General features: G+C 47.4%; 1 protein-coding gene across 8 annotated transcripts in view; it reads left to right on the forward strand.

The window, feature by feature from the left end:
* TRIM26 (tripartite motif containing 26) overlaps nucleotides 1-23230 on the forward strand; it is a 100829-nt gene that overhangs the window by 63164 nt on the left and 14435 nt on the right. For 2 of the 8 annotated variants that reach the window (XM_036356523.1, XM_036356525.1), the window contains exon 1: nucleotides 16677-16799. The exons of 1 other annotated variant lie outside the window; for it this stretch is intronic. The gene's annotated coding sequence lies outside the window, so the exon portion shown is untranslated. Of the gene's footprint in view, nucleotides 1-16658; nucleotides 16800-23230 lie in introns of those variants that run through there. 5 more of the 8 variants (XM_036356529.1, XM_036356530.1, XM_036356526.1 and 2 more) reach the window with 5 other exon arrangements.

A 23230-nucleotide genomic window follows, 5' to 3' on the forward strand; every position in this document is an offset into this window, starting at 1 on the left:
ATTTCTGGGCTCTCTATTCTATTCCATTGATCTATATGCCTATTCTTGTGCCAGTACCAGGCAGTTTTGAGAACAGTGGCTTTGTAATACAACTTGATATCTGGTATTGAGATCCCACCTACTTTGTTCTTTTTCAGGATTGCTGCAGCTATTCGGGGTCTTTTTTTATTCCAGATGAATTTTTGGAGAGTTCGTTCTAGATCTCTGAAGTATGCCGTTGGTATTTTAATGGGAAGTGTGTTGAATTTATAGATTGCTTTGGGTAGTATGGACATTTTAATGATGTTGATTCTACCAATCCATGAACACGGTATGTTCTTCCATCTGTTTAGGTCTTCCTCTATATCTTTTTTCAACGTCCTGTAGTTTTCTGAGTAGAGGTCTTTTACCTCTTTAGTTAAGTTTATTCCTAGGTAGCTTAATTTTTTTGGTGCGATGGTAAACGGGATTGTTTTTATAATCTCTCTTTCTGAAAGTTCACTATTGGTGTATAGAAATGCCTCAGATTTCTTGGGGTTAATTTTGTATCCTGCTACATTGCCAAATTCATGTATGAAGTCTTGTAGCTTTTTGATGGAGTCTCTAGGATTTTGTATGTATAATATCATGTCGTCTGCAAATAAGGACAGTTTTACTTCCTCTTTTCCAATTTGGATGCCTTTTATTTCTTCTTCTTCCCTAATTGCAATGGCTAACACTTCCAGTACTATGTTGAACAGGAGTGGTGAGAGGGGGCATCCCTGTCTTGTTCCTGTTCTTAGGGGAAATGGTGTTAGTTTTTGTCCATTGAGTATGATGTTGGCTGTGGGCCTGTCATATATGGCTTTTATTATGTTGAGGTATGATCCTTCTACTCCCACCTTGCTGAGAGCTTTTATCAAAAATGGGTGTTGAATTTTGTCAAATGCTTTTTCTGCATCAACTGATATGACCATGTGGTTTTTTTCTTTCAGTTTGTTTATGTGATGTATCACGTTTATTGATTTGCGGATATTGTACCATCCTTGCATCCCTGGGATAAATCCTACTTGGTCATGGTGTATGATCTTTCTGATGTACTGCTGGATCCGATTTGCTAAGATTTTGTTGAGGATTTTGGCATCTATGTTCATGAGGGATATTGGCCTGTAATTCTCTTTCATTGTGTTGTCTTTACCTGGTTTTGGTATTAGGGTGATGCTGGCTTCATAGAATGAGCTTGGAAGTGTTCCTTCCTCTTGAATTTTTTGTAGTAGTCTGAGGAGGATAGGTTTTAGTTCTTCCTTGAATGTTTGGTAAAACTCCCATGTGAAGCTGTCCGGTCCTGGGCTTTTGTTTGCTGGAAGCTTTTTGATGACTGCTTCAATTTCTTCCATAGTTATTGGCCTGTTGAGATTATTAGATTCTTCCTGATTGAGTTTTGGAATGTTGTATTTTTCTAGGAATTTGTCCATTTCCTCCAGGTTGTCTAGTTTGTTGGAGTAGAGCTGTCCATAGTATTTTTTAACAATCATTTGTATTTCTGTGGGATCTGTTGTTTTTTCGCCTCTATCGTTTCTGATTTTGTTTATTTGGGTCCTCTCTCTTTGCTTCTTGGTGAGTCTGGCTAGAGGTTTGTCAATCTTGTTTATCCTTTCAAAGAACCAGCTCTTGGTTTCATTGATTTTCTGTATTGTTTTTTTTTTCTCTATGTCATTTATTTCTGCTCTAAACTTTGTTATCTCCTTCCTTCTGCTCACTCTGGGGTTTTCTTGTTGCTCTCTTTCTAATTCTTTGAGTTGTAGAGTTAGATGATTTACTACCATTTTTTCTTTTTTTGAGATAGGCCTGTAGAGCTATAAACTTCCCTCTCAGGACTGCTTTCATTGTGTCCCATAGGTTTTGGATTGTTGTGTTTTCATTGTCATTATTTTCCAGGATGTTTTGAATTTCTTCTTTGATTTCATTGGTAACCCAATCAATATTTAATAGCATGCTATTCAGCTTCCAGGTGTTTGAGTATTTTGGGTTGTTTTTATTGTAGTTTATTTCTAATATTATGCCATCGTGGTCTGCGAAGACGCTTTTTATGATTTCAATCTTCTTGAATTTGGGGATACTTTGCTTGTGACCCAATATATGGTCTATTTTTGAATATGTCTTATGAGCATTTGAGTAGAATGTATATTCCCTGGCTTTGGGGTGAAGTGTTCTGAAGATGTCTATTAAGTCCGTCTGATCTAGTGAGTCATTTAGGATTGCTGTGTCTTTGCTGATTGTTTGTCTAGAGGGCTTATCCAGTGTTGTCAGTGGTGTATTAAAGTCCTCTACTATGATTGTATTGTTGTCGATCTCTCCTTTGATATCTTCCAGGAGTTTTTTTATGAATTTGGGTGCTCCTGCATTGGGTGCATATATGTTTACCAGGGTTATATCTTCTTGTTGTATTGATCCCTTTAGTATTATGAAGTGGCCTTCCTTATCTCTTGTTATGGCCTTCACTTTGAGATCTATTTTGTCCGATATAAGTATTGCTACCCCAGCTTTCTTTTCCTTTCCATTTGCCTGAAAGATATTTTTCCATCCTTTCACTTTCAGTCTGTGTGAGTCCCTTCTAATGAGGTGGGTTTCTTGTAGACAGCAGATGTATGGGTCATGTTTTTTTATCCATTCAGCCACTCGATGTCTTTTGTTTGGAGCATTTAGTCCGTTTACGTTTAAAGTTATTATTGAAAGGTACTTGTTTGTAGCCATTTCTGTTTTTGTGTGGCTGTTTTCTTTCTGAGCTTTTTATTTCTTATTTTTATACCAGTCCCTTTAGCATTCCTTGCATTGCTGGCTTGGTGGTGATAAACTCCCTTAGCCTTTTTTTGTCTGTGAAGCTTCTTATTTCCCCTTCAAGTTTGAATGATAGCCTTGCTGGATAGAGTATTCTTGGATTCAGTCCTTTGCTTTGCATCACTTTGTAAATTTCTGTCCATTCTTTTCTGGCCTGATGTGTTTCTGTTGAGAAATCATTTGACAATCTAATGGGAGATCCCTTGTATGTAACTTTCTGTCTCTCTCTTGCAGCCTGTAAGATTCTCTCTTTGTCCTGAACATTTGCCATGGTAATTATGATGTGTCTTGGTGTGGGTCTTTTCGGGTTCACCTTGTTTGGGACTCTCTGGGCTTGTGTGACTTTTTTCTTCCCCACCTCAGGGAAGTTTTCTGATATTATTTCTTCTAATAGGTTTTCTAATCCTTGTTCATCCTTCTGTTGTTCTGGTACCCCTATTATTCGTATGTTGTTTCGTTTCATGTTGTCCCAAAGCTCCCTTAGGCTCTCCTCCTGTCTTTTAATTTTTTTCTCCATTTGCAGTACATTTTGGGTGTGTTTTGCTTCCTTTTCTTCTAATTCACTAATTCGGTCCTCCACTTCTCCTAGTCTACTGTTGATACTTTCAATGGAGTTTTTCATTGCAGCTATATCACTCTTCATTTCTTCTTGGGTCTTACTTAAGTTGTTGATTTTTTCATCTGTTTCTTCTAGCTTCTTCCATATGTTATCGATTTTTTCATCTGTTTCTTCTTGCTTCTTGCAGAGGTTTTCGATTTTTTCCTCCATCCGGTTTATGCACTCTAGGACCCTTATTCTGAATTCTTTTTCTGTCATGTTGCATGCCTCTGTATTACTTAGCTGCTTTTCTGGAGAGTCCTCCTTCACTTTCCTTTGGGGGTTTCTTTGTCTACCCATGTTTGATCTCACTGACATATCTAGACGTTGAGTTGTTCAGTGGTTGCTCCCTTGGTGGCAGTGACTCCTTGGTCTGTGGTTGCTCTTCGGGCGGTTGCGGTAGCAGCTGCTCTTCAGTTGGCAGCAGCTCCTCTGGTGGGTGCTGTTCACAGCTGTGGTGGCTCTTCTGGCTGGTGGGGCGAGGTTTCACGTACAGCTGCTGTTCCTCAGCAGAGGGTGTGGTGCTCAGGAGGTTGCTGTTGCTTGGATCTGCTGCGTTGATTTAAAGGCACAAAATAAAACACAACCAGGCACCACGTACCAGGCACTATACACAAATATAGTCACGATATTAATAACCCCAAATAAAGATGACCACCCGAATTAAGAGAATTAGGGGATAAGGAAGAAGGAAGAGAAAAAGATAAAAGAGAAAAAAGAAAAGAAAAGTAGGGACCAAAAAAAGGAGTGCAAAAATGAAATTGGGAAAAAGGAGGGGGGAAAATAAAAGTGAGAAAAGAAAAGAAAAGAAAAAAAAAAGAGCGAAAAGAGAGAATGAAGTGGAAGAGGGGAAGAGACTTTTTTATATGAGGAGAATACTCCTATAGAACAGCCATTAATCCCAACAAATTCCAGCAACAGCTCCCTGGAGATGAATGAAAACTAGAAACAACCAATAATATAACCATGAAAATAGAATGGAGAACACTATTCCCAAAATAAAATAAAGAGAAAATAAAATAGCACTTTAAAAAAATGGTAAAATGGTAGCAGTAATAATACTGGTTAAAAATAAGAAGGTAGTAATTAAAAGAGTAAAATCAGGTGATGGAAAAAGAAGAAAAAAAAAGAAGAAAAAGAAAAAAAATTGGTTTCTTAGTTAAAAGGTGAAAAAAGAAAAAAAAATTGCAGTAGTGAAGGTCCTTCAGTTCTTCTATTCTTCAGTGTGGCTCGCCTTAGATCTGCCAGGTATTCAGGAGAGTGTTGGGTTTCCCTGCGATACACTGTTCCTCTGTGTTGTAAACCACAGTCCTTATTATAAAGCAGGACGCATTTGTTTCCCAGACTGCCTTATTTTGTGTTTAGCAAAGAGTCAGTTTGTGGGTCAGCCTCTGGGTGGCAGTGTTCTGGGGTTGGCCTCTGAGGCTATAGGGCCTCTCTGTCCAGTGGAAGTTCACTGCCCAGAGCTGGCTGCGTAATAGTTAGTTACCGGCGCTGTGTTGTTGCTGGGATTGAAAATCCCTCTATAGGCCAGACCCTGTTAACTCCCAGGGACTGATCAGGTTATTTTAATCCTTGATCTCATACAGGGTGGAATCTGGGTGTGGCTGTGCTCCTTGCCTGGGGGCTGGGGGGAGGAGTCTCACTCTCCGGAGAGAATGGCTGCCCCAGTCCTGGGCTCAGGGGTGTCTCAGCACTCAATTCGCTGCCACCTCTCCCGGTCCCCTTCTCTCCTCAGTCTCTCCCCAGATTCCACTCCTCCGCACCCTCTCCCTCTCTTCAGCACAGGTGAGTGTCTGTATCCGAAATGTCCCATGAACAGGATTCAGTGAAAACAAACAAACAAACGCCCGCCGCGGTAACGGGGAAGGCTTGGTTTCTGTAAGCTTCTTCTCTTACCGGGACTGCATGGTCTGGTCAGCTCTTCAGGCTGCCCCCTTTAGGCTCAGTCCTCTGTGATCACAGAACCCAGCTCTCAACTCCCCCGGCGGCGCCAGGAATTCCGCGGTTCTCCTTTCCCCTGTCAGGGTCTGTGCCTGTCCCAAGGGACGTGGCTGTCTGCCACGCGGTCTCCCTCCGACTCTCTGGGCTCAGAGGTCTGGCAAACTTTCCTGCCCAAATCCCTGGTTTTTTTTTACCTTTCCAGGGGAGTTCTGCTCTTCCTGGCTGCAAACCGTCTCACCAGCTGAGCAATTTCGCCAATTCGGGGTGGATGTTACTAGTTTCAGCTGCTTACTCCATTTGCTCCGGGACACGACCTGGGATGCGTCTGCCTATACCGCCGCCATCTTCCGTCCCGGACATTTCTTTTTTGGGAGTTTTTTGATCACTGAATTGATGTCATTTGTAGTAATTGATCTGGGCAGATTTTGTTTCTTCTTGATTCAGTCCAGGAAGATTTTATGTGTCTAGTAATGTATTAATTTCTTCCACATTGTTCAATTTGTTGGCATATAATTGTTCATAGTATTTTCTTATAATTCTTTCTATCTCTGTAGTATCAGTTGTCACTTCTCTTTCATTTCTGGGTTTATGTATATTGGTCCTCTTTTTTTCTTGATGAATCTAGTTATAAGTTTATTAATTATCTTTACCTTTTCAAAGAACCTTTTATTTCTTTTACTAGGGGCCTGGTGCACGAAATTTGTGCATGGGGGGAGGAGGAAGGACCCTCAGCCTGCCTGCACCCTCTCGCAATTTGGGAATCCTCAGGGGATGTCCAACTGCCAGTTTAGGCCCAATCCCACTGTGGGATCAGGCCTAAAATGTCAGTCGGACATCTTTCTCACAATCCAGGACCGCTGGCTCCTAACTGCTCACCTGTCTGCCTGCCTGATCACCCCTAAAAACTCTGCCTGCCTGCCTCATTGCCCCTAACCACTCGCCTGCCTGCCTGATCACCCCTAACCTCTTCTTCATGCCTGCCTGATGCCCCTAACTGCTCACCTACCTGCCTAATCACCCCTAACTGCCTCTGCCTGCCTGATCACCCCTAACTACTCACCTGCCTGCCTGATTGCCCCTACCCCAGCCGTGGGCAAACTATGGCCCGTGGGCCGGATCCGGCCCGTTTGAAATGAATAAAACTAAAAAAAAAAAAGACCGTACCCTTTTATGTAATGATGCTTACTTTGAATTTATATTAGTTCACACAAACACTCCATCCATGCTTTTGTTCTGGCCCTCTAGTCCAGTTTAAGAACCCATTGTGGCCCTCGAGTCAAAAAGTTTGCCCACCCCTGCCCTACCCACTCTGCCTGCCTGCCTCATCGCCCCTAACCACCTCTCCTTGGCCCCCACAATGGTGGCTTCATCTGGAAGGACGTCTGGAATGATGTCCAGAAGGTCGTTTGGCTGTCTGGTCTAATGAGCATATTATGCTTTTATTATTATAGATATTGTTTTGTTGTTGTTTATTTCTGCTCTGATCTTTATTATTTCCATCCTTCTACTCACCTTAGGCTTTGTTTGTTGTTCTTTTTCTAGTTCATTTAGGTATAAGGTTAGATTGTTTATAAAAGATTTAAAAAAAAAGACTTTATCTTTATTGATTTTCAAAGAGTGAGGAAGGGAGAGGGAGAGAGAGTGAAGAAACATCCATTACCTGTATCCTACATACTCCCTACCAGGGATCAAACCCACAACCTGGGCATGTGCCCTGATAGGTAATTGAACCGGCAATCTTTTGGCGGGTGGGATGATGCCTAACTAACTGAGCGACACTGGCCAGGGATGAGATTGTGTGTGTGTGTGTGTGTGTGTGTGTGTGTGTGTGTGTGTGTGGTAGGCCTGAATTGCTATGAATTTCCCTATTAAAACTTGTTTTGTTTTGTCCCACAGATTTTGGGATATTGTATTCTCATTTTCATTTGTTTCAAGGTATCTTTTGATTTCTTCCTTGATCTCATTGTTAACCCGTTCATTGCTTAGCAACATGTTATTTAGCCTCCATGTCTTTGTGTGTTTTTCAGATTTTTTTCTTGTAATTGATTTCTAGTTTCATACCATTGTGGTCAGAGAAGCTACTTAATATGATTTCAATCTTCTTAAATGTATTGAGACTTGTTTTGTGTGCTAACATGTGATTTATCCTAGAAAATATTTCATTTGCAATTGAAAAGTATTATATATCCTGATGATTTAGGATTAAGTGCTATAAAAATATCAATTAAATCCTGTACACCAAAATCCATCTGATATAATGTGTCATTTAAGGTCACTGTTTCCTTATTAATTTTCTTCCTGGAAAATATGTTCAGTGATGTGAATGGGATGTTAAACTCCCCTACCATTGCTCTATTACTATAGATCTTTTCCTTTATTTACACCAAGATTTGCTTTATATATTTAGGTGCTCCCATACACCAAAAGTTGTGGGTTCAAATCTTGGTCAGGACACATACCTTGGTTGCAGGTCCAGTCCTCGATTGGGGCATGTACAATAGGTAACCAATTGATGTTTCTCTCTCACATTGATGTTTCTCTCTCTCTCTCTCTTTCCCTCTTTCTAAAAATCAATGAACATGTCCTCAGGTGAGTACAGGGAAAAATAAAAGATTTCTTGTAAAATGTTAAAATACTAGTATTGTATTGGAAAAGAAATATATACTGGTTGGGTGGTAAACTTTTTTTAGCATTTTCTTGTCTCAGAAGCTCTCTATTTTTCCTTCAATTTTAAATTATAACTTTGCTGGGTAGAGTAGTCTTGGTTGTAGATCCTTACTTTTCATCATTTTGCATATTTTATGCCCATCTCTTCTGGCTGGAAAAAATTCTGTTAATAAATCAGCACAGTCTTATGGGAGCTCTTTAGTAAGCAACTAACCATCTCTCCTGCGGCTTTTAAGGTTCCCTTTGTCTGTAACATTTGCCATTTTAGTTATGATGTGTCATGATGTTGGCCATTGGGTTCATCTTATTAGGGAGTCCCTGCTCTTCCTGGGCTTTTGGTCCTTTTCTTTCACCAGATTAGGGAAGTTTCCAGTCATAATAATCCTTTGCTCTCTTTGTGCTCTTTTGGTACTCTATGATGCAGATGTTGTTATGCTTGATGTTGTCCCAAAGATCTCTTAAACTAACCTCATTTTAAAATTCTTTTTTCTTTTTTCCACTCTGATTGGGTATTTTCTGCTAATGTATCTTCCAAATCATTGATTTGATCCTCTGCTTCATCTAATCTGCTATTTTTTTATATATATGTTACTAATTTTTTACAGAGAGGAAGGGAGAGGGATAGAGAGTTAGAAACATCAATGAGAGAGAAACATCCATCAGCTGCCTCTTGCACACCCCCTACTGGGGATGTGCCTGCAACCGAGGTACATGCCCTTGATGGGAATCGAACCTGGGACCCTTCAGTCTGTAGACTGATGTTCTATCCACTGAGCCAAACTGGTTAGGGCTCATCTAATCTGCTATTGATTGATTCCTTCCTGTGTATTCTTCATTTCAATTATTGTATTCTTTATTTCTGACTGGTTCTTTTTTATGGTTTCTATGACCTTATTCATGCTGTTGAAGATCCCAACTAAATTTCGTGAGCATCGTTATAACCACTGAATCTAGTAGATTGCTTGTCTCCATTTTTTTTTAGGTCTCTTTCTGGAGATTTCTCTTGTTTTTTCATTTGGGGCATATTTCTTTTTCTCCTCATTTTGGCTGCCTCTCTGTGTTTGTTTCTGTGTATCTGCTATGTCCCCCTGGCCTTGGTAGGGTGACTTTATGGAGTAGGTGTCCTGTTGGGCTCAGTGATGCAGTCTCCTTGACCACCTGAGTCAAGTGCTCCAGGAGTATCGCTTAGGTGGATTATGTGTACTCTCCTATTGTAGTTCAGCCTTGATTTCTGTTGGCATATTCATGGGTGGGGTTGACCCTCAGGTTGGCTGATTATGAAGATCTCCCCCAACTACCCTGTAAGAGCTGATGTGGAATGGGGGAGGAGGCTTGACCCCAGGACAGGTACCTGCTGAGACCTCCCGTTGTGTTGTCACCTGTGGAGTTAATCGGGTGGTACTCTGGTGGTCTGAAGACAGCACTGGATGTGTTGGTTCTATGGCTTTTGGGAGGGAATCTGGTGCAGGACAATGTCAGATGCTGTCTATGACTGGTCCTGGCTACCTGTTAGAAGCCACAAAGGGATCCACAGTTAGTAGCTGCCTCTGCTGGGCATCAGTGTGCATGGGAGGGGCAAATCTCTGAATCGTGGCCAGTTGCCACCAGTACTGAGTCTGAAGCAGGTCAGCAGAAGGCCCAAGGTATGCTGAGATCTGCCGCTGCCAGAGCAGACCCTATTCCTTCCTTAGGTTAAACCAGAGCTGTCTGAACACACACCTACTGTTGCCCATATACAAAAAGTTGTGCAGCTATTTCATTGGAAAGAAGTCTTTTTGGAGAGTGGGGAAAGCATTGCAATCTGATAATTGCAGTTATGGGGGCCACATGGTAGTCCTGAGAGCAAAAAGAAGGAAGTCCCAGCCCTAGCCAGGTAGCTCAGTTAGTTAGAGCATCGTCCTGATATGTCAAGGTTGCGGGTTTGATACTGATCAACAAATCTCTCTCTCTCTCTCTCTCTTTCTCTCTCTCTCAAATAAATAAACAAATACATTTTTAAAAAGAAATAAAGAAAGAAGTTCCTTTTCAGCTAGGAAAAGGAAGTGTATGGAAGGGGCTGTTATAACCACAGAGCTATGTTTTAAACATAGAGTTCTTCCTATAGGGCTTTCTGATGGCGTGGCACATGAGAGAGCTCCTCCCGTAGGCCCCGATTCCTGTCTGGTTAAAGTCTCTATCATAAGTGTTGACCCTACTAAATCTTCTTGCTCGATTTACGATTCTCATTTCAAATGTGGCAGAGGCAGCATGAGCACCGCATAGCTCTGCTGCCCTGAGCTGCTCTGGGTCCACATATTCTAAATTCTTCCCGAGTAGGTTCCTTCTTGAATCCTACTCGCTATCCTAACTGTTGGGTCCGAGCCCCTGGACCTTTCTGGACACCGGGTCTCAGATGGAGAAGCTCCAGGAAGTTGAGGGTGTATAAGATGAGTCTTTATTGCAGAAGCCAGAGGCCATAGAGCCATTAGACAAAACAGCTCTTCACAGTAAAGTGCATACAGACAGCGTACACCGGCTGGTGAATACAGATCCTTTCTGCCTAGTGGCAGTCTCTGCACCCACAGCTGTTATCTGGGCAGCCGCACGCTGCCTCTAGGCCAGTCGCTTTCCATGCAGTAGCGCCTGAGTGCTCCCTCAGAGCTGCAGCCTCATAGCCTCTCCAGCCCCTCTGGCTCAGCAGCTCCCTGTCTCCCGGCCCAGCTCACTGGCTGGTTGACACGGTAGCTCTCTCTGAGCTCCCCATGAGCTCCTGGTCTTACATTGTAGCGGCACCCTCTGTGCCTGCCTTTCCGCTCCTCTCTCTAGCTGACTGGCTGGCTGACAACATGTATATTACTACCTGAACAAAAGAGGCCTCTGGCCAGCAGTGCCACCAATCATTTGGCTATGGAAGGGCACGGCGCACCGTGAGGCCCTGTGGCCTTGCACCTGCGTGGCACCTTAGCCTAGACGCAGAGGGGCCACTCGGTGTATTGACCACAAGGCCTCTGTGCTCTAACTGGCCTTGACCATCAGGCATCTCTGTCACGGTTCCCACAAAGTGCAAGTAATTATATCATACCTTTTGTCGCAGTCGACAGTTATTCACTGTTTCAAAGACTTTACACATATTGTTTCTTTTTCTTAAAAAAAAAATTTATTGATTTTTTACAGAGAGGAAGGAAGGGGGATAGAGAGTTAGAAACATCAATGAGAGAGAAACATTGATTCAGCCGCCTCCTGCACACCCCCTACTGGGGATGTGTCCATAACCAAGGTACATGCCTCTGACTGGAATCGAACCTGGGACCCTTCAGTCTGCAGGCTGACGCTCTATCCACTGAGCCAAACTGGTTAGGGCCACATATTGTTTCTTTAAATCTTCACAACAATTCTCTGAAGTTGATAGAATTATCATCGGCATTTTGCAGTGAAAAAACCCGTGACACACAGAGGCTGAACAACTCTCCAAAATCACACAGAATGTGGTAGAGCAGAGGAATCCAGCAGAACTTGTCTCCAAAGCCAAACTTCTAACCAGCCACATACTGTTCTGGTGTCCATCTGGTATGAAAATGGGTCTGGAGAGGTAGAGGAAGGGCCCCCCGGCTGGTGTGGCTCAGTGGTTGAGTGTGGCCCTATGAACCAGGAAGTCATGGTTCGATTCCCGGTCAGAGCACATATCCAGGTTGTGGGCTTGATCCCCAGTAGAGGATGTGCTGGAGGCAGCCGATGGATAATTCTCTGTCATCATTGATGTTTCTATGGAGGTAGAGGCAGGAATTTTGGCTCTCCTCTCAGAGCCTTGGGGCCAGCTACAGGTGCAGTAACACTGTGCGCTGTAACAGGCTGCCGGTGAGCACAAAGCCGTGGGGTCCCCATTCCCATTGCCTTTACTTGCACTTGAGAAGATGTATCAGTCGAGGCATAGTGTTGAGGCAGCAGAGAAAGAGGTCAGGGGGAAATCACGACAAGCAGAATGAGGAAGTACTAGCATCATAAGCCAAGAAGCCGCTAGGTCCTCCCCCAGAGCCCACACCTCCAGGCACGGTCAAAGGGAAACAGGTGATGGCGGGAAACCGCTGCAGTGGCCACAGGGGCAGCAACAGGAACTAGCTGAAGCCAGATCATTCCATGAGGGAGGGAAAATTGACCAGAAATGGACCCCGAAGCTCCTTATATCATCATAATGAAAACTGACACAACAAATAGAAGTGCGTGGAGGGGGTGAAAGCATCACGCTTCTGGAAGGGACCATATTCAGGACAAGGCCCCTTCCAACCGAAAGAGGAGACTGATACTGTCCCCACAAAGTTCAAGAACTGGAAACACTGATGTCCCGGGAACTGACTGGATGCACAACTCACTGGCCAGTCCCACCAAGTCCACTGGCCGCGCACTTCGCTTCTTTCACAGCCACAGGGGGGCCCTGTGAGACTTCAGCCAGGGGGGCAGTGAACATGGCTGCCAGTCCTGGGCTAGACCTCGGATCCTGTCTCCAGGAGCCGGCAGTCTAGCCTCTCCCTTCCTCTCTACCTGAATAAACTTGCTTTCGTTCTCAAGTCAACACATTCTTGAATTCTTTCCTGTGCAACTCAAGAGCCTGAGGGTCGCCTGACACACAAAAGGTCCTGGATCGGGCCAGGGCAGGGCCAGCGCCCAGCACGGAACCGTCCAGTAACAGTGTGAAGAAGTGCCTGGCTGATGCTGCAGCCACGTAGGGGGCCATTTGGCCATTGGAAACGTCCGGAAATTCCCTAGCAGAGCTTTCATTCAACACACATTTTTAAACAGCCACGTGCACTAAAGACGGCGGTGTCTCCACTCTCACAGGGCTTACAGTGGTGGGGCGGGGAGTGCAAAATAAACGAACAAAAGAGTGAACAAGTCTTTCAAATGATGAGGAATGAATGCAGAAAGTAAAACAAAATGATGCATGATGGGGAGCTAACTTGGGCGGGGTGGGAGAAGGCCTTTCTGAGATGCCGGTCGAGCAGAGACAATGTTACCGGGCAGGACCCAGGCCAGAGCAGGTCTGCCTGGGCCGCTGGTGGGGTGGGGGTTCCTGACTTCAGGAAGATTTCACAACACATGTCCAGGTGATTTTGAGAGGACGTTTCTTAAAGCTGAAGACAGTGAAACACAACAAGGAAGGGCCTAGGACAGCAGCAGCAGGAGAGCCTCCACGGGCTGCCTTGGGTCGCTGAGAAATATAAACACACAGCAACAAAAGCGAGACAAAGCCAAGCTGCTGTTGGCTCCTGAAAAGTCAGGGAGAAGGGGCCCTGGAGGCCGGTTCAGCGGTCACCCTGGGACAGCTGCTGCTGCGCATTGCTCCCCTGGTTGCAAATCTCATGGGGACCATAGAGTTTAGGAGACGCATGCCTGGGGGGAAGCACAGTGTATGTGCTCTGGAGCAGCCGGCTGGGTCCTTTGTTTCCTAGGGTTTATAAGGGCTGGGAGTTTAGGGGAGGTCTTAGGGGAGGATCTCAATAGAATATTCATCATCTTAATGCCCCAGATGAGATTTAGTCCCTTAACTTTGTCCGCCCTTGCGTGTGGCTGGCACAAATGGCACTTACTGGATTTCTGCTGCCTCCCTGAGTGGGGTGACTTAGGCTATTTACCCTCCCTGGGGAGGAGAAGTGCAAACTATTTACTCTTACGTATCCTTGGTCAGGGAAGATAGGATTTCGCAATTTGTTAGATGGCTGTAAACTGTTTGACCAGTTAACGATCTGTCTCCCTTTCCCGTCCACTTGCCCTGGCTGGCTGGCCTGTCTCAATGTGGTAGAAGCGGCAGCCATGCAGGGGGCTGAAGCACTGGGACTGAGGAGGTGCAAGAGGGTCGCCAGCCCTCAGGCCCTGCATAGGCCTCGGTTCTCTACAGTGGCCCTGGGAAGAGAGAACTTTAAGCGGGGAAAGGGTCCTCTGCTGCCGGAGGGTCACAGCATGATCTGCGGGTGGGGGAAGCGCCTCCTAGGGATGGGAAGAAAACAGATTAGTTTTCTTTTAAGGAGCATTTTAAACACACCTTTTTCTACACCACCAGCTAAAACCTCCAACCACGAAGGAGGAAAGCATGAGGCTGAAAGGGGTAAAGAATTAGGAATTTATTAGGCCATCGGGAACCCAGGGCTGAGCCCCCAAATGGCACCAGCCCCCAGGGGTGGGGGTCAGAGGTTTTAAGGGACTCCAGGCGGGCTTTTTCTGTGGGGAACTCTCGGGGCGGGTCCAGATCTTGGGAAATCCTGGGAAAGTCCAGAGGGGAAAAGATAATGGTGTTAGCAATCAGAATGTAGCCTAAGCCGAAAGGGAATGTGGGTTGTGAAGTGGTCTAAAGTTCAGTTCCAGGGGGGTGCGGTGGTATTGATTCAATTATTTGATCAGACCTAACAGAGACCAGGCAGCCAGAGTCCTGTGGAATAGGGTGAAGTCCAAACGCCTCCTGCCCAGAGAACAGGGCTGTGAGAGTCACACTGTAACGGGATAATCAATCGGTCCACGCTGCCTGTCCCTACTTGAGCCAATTAAGCAGAGACAGAGTTGAATCCTGTATGAGCGTTTATCCCATAATGCCGGCGGCGTGGGAGAGCAGTCCCCACAAACACCTGCTGTCCCTCCACCATAAGCCAGCTGCTTATATTGGGTAGAAGGAGGACGACTGTGTGGGGAAGTAGGCAAAGGGGTAAGAATGGGTATGCAAAATGGGCAGTTGACTGGTAATGCGGGCTGGCGGTTTGCCCAGGGCTGGCGACTCTGGTCTCTGCACCAAGGTTGTTCATCTTTCCATGAGAATGTTGTAATGTACCCCGTGAATCACAGAAGGATGCCTCAAGAAGTCGAATTAAAGAGTCACATTTATTGCAATCCGGGACTCTGAGGGGGGCATTTCGCTCTCCCAAATCTCGAAGTGATAAGATGGCCGCAACACCAGATTTATATAGGCAAAAATCACAAAGGCATTGATTACATCCCAGGATTTGGAATGAGGAACCTGGTTCGCAAAAAAGCAGTTTACAGAAGCAGAATTAAGCATGTTAATTATAGTTTTGGGTCTCCGAATCACTGAGTTGACAGGAACACATTATCTGGGACTACTGAGTTGACAGGAATACATTATCTAGAGCCATCGAGGCAATTTAGAGTAATTGTGCTGTCCTGGTTTTTGGGACCACTGAGTTGACAGGGACACATTATCTGGAACCCGCAGGTCTTGGGATAATTGTGCTGTCCTGGTTCCCAGGTACAGAGGAATGTGCTTTCTAAAACCAGTATGACCACAACCAATGGGGTATTCACATTACAATCAATAAGGCATTCAATCGAATGGGATGATTTATATAACTCAGAAAATCAAAGTAACTTTTCTATTGTTAAGCCAAACAGCAGGGTTAGAGTTAAACTACAGTTTCTACCTGAGATGACTGCTACCATGCTTCAAGAATAGGCAGCTCCCCGGTGGGGAGGACGGGCTGCATTTCCAGGTGATCTCCCAGGTCCCATGGGCAACTCCCAGCAGGTTAGCATGCGCCTTCTTTAGTCAGAACAACGCAATCACCGTTGACAGAGCGTGGTTATATGATTATAGCTGCTCCCCAACATTCAGTTTCTGCCCCTAACACCACACTGGACAGGATGTAAAGCATGGGAGTGGATTTCTTCTGAGTATCTACCACCAGGCGATAAGCACCACTGACTATTCACTGCCAATTCCTTTGCCCCTGTGGGGGAGGGGGGAGGCCCGGCAGATTTTAGGCTGTAGGACCCTGAGCTCACCCTGTCAGGACCGCCCCCCCCCACACACACACACCTGCTATCTATCACCTGTGCCCTCACATGGATCTCCCGTCCAATCTTAGGGGCAGGAAACTTGCTGGCCCCGAGAACCTTCCCGGCGAGCCGCCAGCTGGCTCGGGAGACGGGGATTTTAATGCGACAGGTCCTGGGACAGAGCGGGAAGCGAAGGCAGGTTGGGCGGCGGTGGGGCTCGCTGTGGTCAGTTTCCTGGCCAGGGGCGGCGGGGGCGCGCGGGAACCTCTGGAAACTTCCCAAGGACCTGGGAACCCGAGCTCCTGCCGCTTTGTGATCTCTGAATCCAGCACCGAGGGAAACTGGCTGCCTAGCCAGGCTCAGCCCCGCAGCTGTTGGAACCTCAGTTTTCCCCGTCTGTCGAATGGGGACATGAATGCGTGCTTGGCTTAAGGATATTTTATGGAAAGCCCCTTACTCATCATCGCCGTCTCAGAAATGAGTTAATTTTTTGCAAATAGCCCACTGGGAATATTTGCTTGCTGAAATCCAGCCTGCTCCCGGAAGCAAATTTAGGCCACGTGAGGGCAGAGTCCTATTTCGTGGAGCACCCGGCGAGCGCAGTTTAGCCGCAAGGCACCCACGACTCTGACCAGGGCGGGGCGCGAACCCGGGGGTGCGGATGGGGCCGCGGGGGCGGGCCTGGCGCGCAGAGTCCCATAGAGGCTAGGCCGGCGCTGGCTCCCGCGCCCCCCGCGCGCCCCGCGCCCCGCGCGCCCGACCCGGCTGCGCGGAAGCCTGATTTCAGTTTCCCTTTCTCTGGCTGCCCCACCCCCGCAGAGTTGCCCGGTGATCAGTGACGTAAGGATCCTGAGCTTCCCATTGGCAGGCGGGGCTGGGGGGGCCAATCGGGCGCAGGACGCGAGAAATCTCGGCGGAGCGCCGGGAGGAGGCGGGACGCGCTGTCGGGCTCGGTGCTCGCGGAAAATCGCGACCCGGAACTGGCCGCCAGGCCCTCGGCGACCAGGACGCGGCCCGACGCGCGGCCCCGAGCTAGGCTCCGGTGAGTTGGGGCGTCGCATGAAGAATGCAGCCCCGCGCGCCCCGCCGCCTCCCCCTGCCTCTTGCGCCCCCCTCGCAGTCCCGGGCCCCGCGCGCCCGTTCCTCGTGGGCCCCCCTCGCAGTCCCGGGGCCGCGGGCGTCCAGCCGGCTCGTCGCCGGACGGAAGGAAGCGGCCCTGGTCTGGTTGCTTGGAGCCGAGCAGGCCCCCTACCCGTCACCATGACCAAAGTCATGTTTTCCTTCCTTTTTTTTTGACCCGAATTAACCGGTTAAGTCCCGTGTGCCTGGAGCTACGGGTCCTCCCTCCTCAGCCCATAGCACATTAGTGCTTCCTGCTGACTTTCTTGCTGATTTTGGCCTTAGGGTGTGAACAGGGATCTGGAGCAAATGGGAGGCAGCCGCTTCCAATTCCGTGTATTCCCGTCCTGCCCCACAGCCATCGTGTTCCTTCCGCGGCAGGAGCACAGCCTCGTGTGCGCGAAGGCCCGTGTCCCCAGCCGAGCCTCGGGTGCCCGTTAGCCCGCGCCCCGTAGTCCTTGAGCCACCCGCCCACTTGGCGGCCCGTCTGGCGGCGGGAGCCCGGGGAGGGCCTGTTGCTGAGCCGCCGGGCAGGCAGGTTTCCTTGGTTTTTACCCGCTGCTTCTGCTCCAGGGTCGCGCCGGGTCACTTACTCCCACGTCTCCTCACCCCCCCCCACCCCCCGGGGGCAGTGTCCCAGGCGTTCCTTGCTTTTGACGACCTCCGTTTTGAGGAGTACCGGTCATGTGTATTGTAGGATGCTCCTCTACTGGAATTTGTCTGCTGTTTTTCCCTAAGTTTGGGCTCATGGGAGGACCCCCAGGATAGATTGCATTTTCATCACGTCCTATCAAGGGTGCACACCGTCAGCAGTGCTTGGAATTCTTTTGCATGGGAAATTTGTCTGTCTTAACTTATTCAAGGAAGGGCCTCACCGGTGAGGGGCATATCAGATTCAGGCCTTCCCAGGAGCATGCACGGGGCCAGGGGTGAGGAGTGGAGGCTGGAGAAGTTTGTGTTCCTGGTCACTGTATGTAGTGAGTGGGTTGCAAGCTGGACATGTAGTGGGGCCAGGCCACAGGGCCTGTGTGCCTGCTGTGCGGTTTGACCTGCTGGGAGTGTTGAAGCAGGAGAGGAATAGGATGAGACTGTGTGCGATCCCCTGCAGCACTTTGTAGGAGGAGCTATGCCACATCTCACCAAAACCAAGATGCCATCAACTGTTCATGTTCTGCATGGAAAGAAATATTTTGATAGTCAAATTATGACATACTGTTGATCACATGGATTTTAGTGATACTAAATAATGACTTGGATATCAAATTTGATGAAAAATGATAACTCCCAGCTGATGGCTTAGATCCTTCCTCCAGGGAATGAATGGTTAGTGACACTCAATCTCATTAACCCCTGGATGTTGAGCTCACTGACTCCTTTTGTGATCTTGAAAAAACTAAATTTGATAAACTGCTACTTTCTTGTCTGATAGCCAGATTGTCAGACATCAGCACAATGAAACTGCATACCTGCCCCCACGGCTCGGCTGTGTCTGTGGTGCTCTGCTTGCTCGCAATAATAGCCGCGGCGTGGTGTTGCACATTAAACATGCCAGTTGCTTGCCGAACCTTTATTTCGGTTTGTCCTGTTGTAATAAGAAAATTCAGCCCAACACTTACATATAGGTTCATTAACGGATGTGGTAAGAATTCAGATGAACAGCCAGATGAAGGGATGTATAGGGTGAGGTCTGGGAGGGTCCAGAGTACAGGAGCGGCTGTCCCTGTGGAGCTGGGGTGTGTCCACCTTCCCTGTGTGGACGTGTTCGCCCACCTGGAGGCTCCCCGAATCCTGCACCATTGGGATTTTACGGAGCTTCCTCACACAGGCGTGATCAGTTATAACTCCATTCCCAGCCCCTCTCCCCTCTTGAATATGGGAGATGGGGCTGAAAATTCCAAGCTTGTATTCATGGCTCGGTCTTTTGGGTGCACAGGCCCCATCCAGGAGCCTACCCAGAGTTGCCTCAATAGAACAAAAACTGCTCCTCGTGCTCCTATCACCAGGAAATGGCCAGGGGTTCAGGAGCCTGTGTCAGGAACGGGAGCAGAGACCCAAACATATTTTTCTATTATTTCACACCCCTGATGGCCTGGGTATGCCCTCCCACTCCCGTTTCTTCGTGGTGATACTGTGACCCAGAAAGGTCCGGAGGTCTAGCCCCAGGCTGCACAGCGGAGTGGCTGGGCTGGGTGAAAACCCGGAGCTCAGTCCTAACCCTGGCTCTCCCCTCCGGCATTGGTTAGAGCGACAGCTGGGGTGAAGAAGACTGCCTGGCTTCCTCACTCACAGGTCCAGGCGCAGTGGGGAAGGCGCGGTGGCCTGGCCTGGCAGGCGAGGGCCAGAGAGGGGACTGCCAGTGGGTATTTGCCTTGTTACAAGACCTCTGATAAACAGGCTCTTCTTTCTGTACAAGCTCTTTGTATATTTCAGCCTGGTAACCTTCAAGAACTCTCTGCATATCAGTCAGGATTCTTTTTTTTCTTTTCTTTTTTTTAAAATATATTTTTTATTGATTAAGATATTACATATGTGTCCTTATCCCCACGTTACCCTCTACCCTCCCCCCCCCGCTCATGCCCTCAACCCCCCCCCCCCCCCCCGTTGTCCGTGTCCATTGATTAGGCCTATATGCTTGCATATAAGTCCTTTGGTTGATCTTTCCCCCTTACCCCCACCCTCCCCTACCTTCCCTCCATGGCCCGACAGTCCAATCAATGCCTCTCGGTCTCTGGATCAGTCCTTGTTCATCAGTTTATGTTGTTCATTATATTCCATAAATGAGTGAGATCATGTGGTATTTATCCGCTCTCCAGTTCCATCCATGCTGTGACAAATGGTAAGAGTTCCTTTTTCTTTTTCCTCTTCTTAAAGAATACCTTTCAGCATTTCATATAATACTGGTTTGGTGGTGATGAACTCCTTTAGCGTTTTCTTATCCGTGAAGCTCTTTATCTGACCTTCTATTCTGAATGATAGCTTTGCTGGACAAAGTAATCTTGGTTGTAGGTTCTTGCTATTCATCACTTTGAATATTTCTTGCCACTCCCTTCTGGCCTGCATAGTTTCTGTTGAGAAATCAGCTGACAGTTGTATGGGTATTCCCTTGTAGGTAACTGACTGTCTTTCTCTTGCTGCTTTTAAGATTCTCTCTTTGTCTTTTGCTCTTGGCATTTTAATTATGATGTGTCTTGGTGTGGTCCTCTTTGGGTTCCTTTTGTTTGGGGTTCTCTGCGCTTCCTGGACTTGTAAGTCTATTTCTTTGACCAGGTAGGGGAAGTTTTCTGTCATTATTTCTTCAAATAGGTTTTCAATATCTTGCCCTCTCTCTTCTTCTGGTACCCCTATAATTCTGATGTTGGTACGCTTGAAGTTGTCCCAGAGGCTCCTTACACTATCTTCATATTTTTGGAATCTTTTTTCTTTTTTCTTTTTCGGTTGGGTCTTTTTTGTTTCTTCGTATTTCAAATCTTTGACTTGATTCTTGGGATCCTCTTGTTTGCTGTTGGATCTTTGTATATTATTCTTTATTTCAGTCAGTGTATGCTTACTTTCTAGTTGGTCCTTTTTCATATCCTCGAGAGTCTCACTAGATTTATCGAGGGCTTCCCTAAATTTATCGGCGGTTTCCATAAAATTCTTGAAAAACCTTATAAACGTGGCCTTGAACTCTATATCCAGTCGTTTGCTTTCCTCCATTTCTGTCATTTGTGACCTGTTTCTTTGTCTCCGCATTTTTTATGCTTCCCTGTGTTGGTAGAGTGGTTTTGTGTGTTAGGTGTCCTATAGGGCCCAGTGGCTCAGCCTCCCCAGTTACCTGAGGTGGACACTCTTGGTGTACCCCCTTGTGGGCTTTTTGCACAGTCTTATTGTAGTTATGCCTTGATTGTTGTAGGATCACTGGGAGGAATTGACCTCCAGGCCAATTGGCAGTGAGAATCAGCTGTGTCTGCAGTGGGAGAACTTCTGTGCTGGAGACACCCTTCTGGGGCAAGACTTGCTTCAGTGGGGCTTTGGTGCTCACTGAGTCTGCACCCTGAGTGTGTCCCTTATGGATCTGAGGAGTTGTAATCTGGATAGTCCCAATCTGACCACTGGGTACACTGGCTCTTGGATCTAAGGAGGTGCTAATTTAGCCTCTGCCTGAGGTTACCCAGCAGGAGCTACGAAGAGAACTGCAGATTCCCCTTCCTTTTTTGGAGTTTGGAGGTACCCTGATGAAGCCCAGCTGTGAAGCAATGCAAGCTGCTGTGGGGCCTTGGGCCTTCTCTTGGAAGTTCTGGGTCTGTGGGCCCCGCTGCAGTTTGTTAGGTAATTTTCAGGTTGCAAAGGGCCAGGGCATTCATATGCAAAAGCCTCTGCTGCAGCCTGGGTGGGGCGGGGTCTCAGGGGATCAAAGGGCGGAGTAAGCAGTTATGGCTGATCCTCAGCCCTGCCCTAAGGGGCCGCGCGTCTCAGTGTCCCGGTAATTGCTGCAAGCACCTCTGAGGGAAAGCCGACCTCAAGTTCCGAGTTCTGCCCACTGCCAGACAGTCCAGTTTCTCCCCGTATGAGTCCTGGGTCCCCAGAGACTTCCCGGAACCAGAGTTCAGAGCAGTCGGGAGCTTGTGACTCCCTCCCGATTCAAAAAGACAGCCGCGTCCTCAGGTACCAGCCCCTTTCCGAGCGTGGTGAGCCTCCGTACCTCTGCACTTTACTTCCGCAGCTCCTCTGGCTCTCAGTGTGGTTTTCTTTCCCTCTAGTTGTGGAATTTCCACTCAGCCAGCCTTCCTGTAGTTCTGGATGCTGTTCGTTTTGTCTTTAGACGAGATCGGGCGCGTTCAGGGTGGTATGGCCGTAGACCGTTTTGTCTTTATGTTGTTTTTTTTTGAAGTTGTTGTGGGAGGCAGTGATTTCCCGGTGTTTATCTATGCCGCCATCTTAGTTTCTCCCCAGTCAGGATTCTTTTTTTTCTTCTTTGCAGATTATAGACAAGCCAAGCCAGCTGGGCCTAACAGCAGTTATTGGTTCATGTGAGGGGACAGTTCAAGGGTAGGATAGCTCCAGGCACAGCTTGATAAGGGTTCACTGATGGGCCTGGTTCCTTTCACTTCACCTCCTGGTGGGTTTCATTCTCAAGAAACTGCTCCAGCAGCTTCTAACCATATGACCCAGCTCTTGCAGGTTCTGGAGAAACCACAAGAATCTTTCCCCCATGTCTCCGCGAGGTGTCCTTGCGACTGGCTGTAGTAAGTCATGTTCTTATCCCTGAAGCCAGCACTGTGGCCAGGGGTCTTGACTAGACCCCTTGCCGCACTCCTGAGCTGAGGGCGAGCTCGCCTGCAGCAGGGACCCCCAGAAGGGGTTGGAAGAATGTAAGCTGGCTGAACTCTCTCCCCAAAAGACAAACCCTTAGAGCACTTACTGTTGGATTAAGGAGCACCTGCTGTATGATTCTGTTGCCTCTTATTGGGCCTCTTGTGGGGTTTCTTTTTCTTTCTTTTCTTTTCCTTTTTTTATAGAGCTCTCTCTCTCTCTCTCTCTCTCTCTCTCTCTCTCTCTCTCTCTCTCTCACACACACACACACACACACACACACACACACACAGTGGGATTCTATTTTCCATCCACTAGATTGGCAGAAACTGAAAAGCTGACAATAGCAGGTGTGGGTGCGGCTTGCCTGCTGGTGGAAACGTGTATTGGTGCAGGCGGTTGAGGCTGCCTCTCCTCGTCTGTAGGTACTAGGATATGTGTGCAGAAATGAACAGTGTTTGTGATTGTCCCAAACTGGAGACAACCCAGATGACCATCAAAATAGACTATATTAGAAGTAGAATTCTATAGTCAGAAAGCAACGAAAATGAACAAAATAGCTCACAATCACATGACTGAACCTCACAAACATGATGTTGGTAGTCCCCCTCCCAGAATGCAATATGATTCCATTCCTCTGAGGCTCAGAGCCCGGAGGTAAAACTGGAAGAGAGGGGAGAGCGGTTATCGCCACATAGAACACACCACAGCTGCCGTGCCCTCCTCTCCTGGTTTCTGGCTGTTCCTGGAGCCGACCCTTGGGCTCCCTGACGGGTGGTGACTGCTCTTGCTGGCGGAGGGAGTGTGAAGACGTCACCTTGCTGCAGAGCAGGACCATGGCTGACACCTCGCCGGGGCTCGCAGATGCTCAGGAAGCCTTTCGTAGGCTTCGGGTGCTCTTTGCCGCTTCACCCACTTCCTCAGCCAGTGGCCTCTACAGGCACTGCGTGGATTCTAGGGTGAGGCAGACCGTCTGAGGTTTGGGAAAAGCTGGTATTAAATCAGTCAGCACTCGATTGCAGAGAAGTACACCGTGCAGTGTGGGTGCGTCCAGCTCTTTCG

This window comes from Myotis myotis, unplaced genomic scaffold, assembly GCF_014108235.1.
Source record: "Myotis myotis isolate mMyoMyo1 unplaced genomic scaffold, mMyoMyo1.p scaffold_m19_p_26, whole genome shotgun sequence".
NCBI classification, from domain to species: Eukaryota; Metazoa; Chordata; class Mammalia; order Chiroptera; family Vespertilionidae; genus Myotis; species Myotis myotis.